General features: G+C 31.0%; 1 long non-coding RNA gene across 1 annotated transcript; it reads left to right on the top strand.

Moving 5' to 3' along the window:
* Window positions 1–658: 658 nt before the first annotated feature.
* LOC146735499 (uncharacterized) lies at window positions 659–1,766 on the top strand. Its single transcript, XR_014931091.1, has 2 exons — window positions 659–724; window positions 1,688–1,766. It is a non-coding gene; the product is annotated as an uncharacterized LOC146735499 (long non-coding RNA).
* Window positions 1,767–2,218: the final 452 nt, after the last annotated feature.

Genomic DNA, 2,218 nt, shown 5'->3' with positions numbered 1-2,218 from the left:
GTGATCCTCTGGAATTTGTTATTCACAATATCCAGTCAAGGCATGAAACAGAATACGAGTGTTCCTGGATCATGAACCAGTTGCCTGAATTTGAGATTATATGGACGGTAGAGGATGCACTATGTAAAATCCAGGATAACACACTTCGCATTCTACTGTAAATGTGGCATGTACGAATTATTGTGGAACAGTAGTACGCCTTGTCCTGTTGATAAACACCGATATAAACGAACACCAATTTTTCAGCTAATTTAGCACACGCACAGGAAACTCTCAGTGGGTTATCTTGGCATACACTTGCAGCAATGCGTAATTGTTTTATATTGATTGTATTGTGATTTTAATGTTTTAATTTACCCTTGCTATTTGGTAGGGGATAATACGCCCTTAAGTGCTAGCTGCTATAACAGGCCAGCATACAGGTTTCAAGGCATATTTGTACTGTTACATGATCGTATTTTATTTTATTTTTCGTGTGAAGCAAAACCAGTGCGTACAATATAAACGGAATTTAAACATTCCCAAATTAGTTCAACTAATCTTAACCGTACATATTTAAATTCAATATAAAAAATTGATTTCATTTTTCTCCTTGTTATTTTGTATTCTTAGATAGTCATAACATACATCATTTTTAAGTGACAAAAACAGACAATGGCAACTTCACCTTGTGACCCCTTAAAGGATTTTTTAAACACGTTGGCAGGCGATATTGGTAAAGATGGTAAGTGAACACATATTTCATAATCATTTTTATAATAATATAGAAAAAAAGTAGTTCTATCTTAATATTCTCCGGCAAAAAGTTGTTAATTTACATATAAGCAGGTATTTCACGCTTTGTAAATATATCCATAATACAGTTAGAAAGCATTAATCAATATAATTGATTATAGCTGATTGATTATAACAATCCATCACTTCGGAAATTAGTAATAAATATTAAATATCTTTAAACCGCCTTTCTATTTGACCGATTGCAAATTAAAATAAAATTTTATGTTTATTTTAAGATGGCACTTCGAGATTATATTTTTGATTTTACATATATTATTAATATAAAGAAGTACATTAGAAAACACTTATTGTTATCGTGATTTCATTTACAATGGCAGATAAATCAGATATTTAAGTTTTAGGAAGAACTGTACAAGTACCAAAAGATTATATAACCGATCTCCATATTTTTCACCGTCATGAGATAAATTTAATGAATTAATATTTTGCTTCTGTATTGAAAATTCCCGTTTGTCGTTAATAACTATTGCATCGAATACTGTGTACACAAAAGCTTCAATTGCTCAAAGTGAAAACCTGACTATGTTATTTGACCCAGAATTTTGAGTTAAACGTGTCACAATAAGGAAACCCATTACGTGTTGGCATATATTGTATCATATTGATGAATATACACTACACTTGTAAGCTGGTTGTAGAATGATACAGACGTTAGATTGGCAGACATATTTTTGCAGTTAAACTACTGGTGACATGACTAATTACAGACACTTGAGTCAAAGTGATCAGCCGTATGTCAAATTTGCTACATGACTCGACACACGGATTCATCTATACTTTACTATTTTGATTTATTTAGCAACATGACATAAGCTGTTCAAATTAACTATTTTATTAACTTTACAGTATTACATGTGTTCATAATATATGTACTTATTTGTTTTAACAGATCTCAAAACAATGGTTGACATGACTGGTGCATTGAATCCGCCTATTCAAAAGATAGCAAGAGAAACCCTAAAAGAAAATGGCAGACCATTTGACTTGTTTGAGAAGTTGATCGAAAAAGAACATCTAACAAGCAACAACCCATTTACACTACTCTACTTACTTCAGAAAGCAAATTGAGATGATTTAGTTAAAATAGTTGAATCAAAATTTGGTATGGCGGTGCCAGCCAGCAAGTAAAAACTGAATTTTAATAAAGATATTCATAGTACAGTTAGAAAGCATAAACCAATATAGTTGCCAATTGCTGAAATGGTATTTACGGAATTTAGTTTTGCAAAATTGAATTTTTATTCAATAAAATGAATTATCTTTAATGATTTTTTTAATTCATAACATTGATGAACGGGTAGACCAAATGATGTTCATTTTGGCAGAAGATCGTTATGTGTGCTCGTAAATAATTACATGTATATAAATAGAACAATTATTTAGTTTTGGTAAAAATCCATCACTTCGGAAATCAGTATTG

The sequence above is a fragment of the Saccoglossus kowalevskii genome, chromosome 12 (genome assembly GCF_978046115.1).
Source record: "Saccoglossus kowalevskii chromosome 12, keSacKowa6.1, whole genome shotgun sequence".
In the NCBI taxonomy this organism is placed as follows: domain Eukaryota; kingdom Metazoa; phylum Hemichordata; class Enteropneusta; family Harrimaniidae; genus Saccoglossus; species Saccoglossus kowalevskii.
The sequence above is the reverse complement of the archived record's forward strand: the minus strand, read 5'-3'. Positions and strand labels throughout refer to the sequence as shown.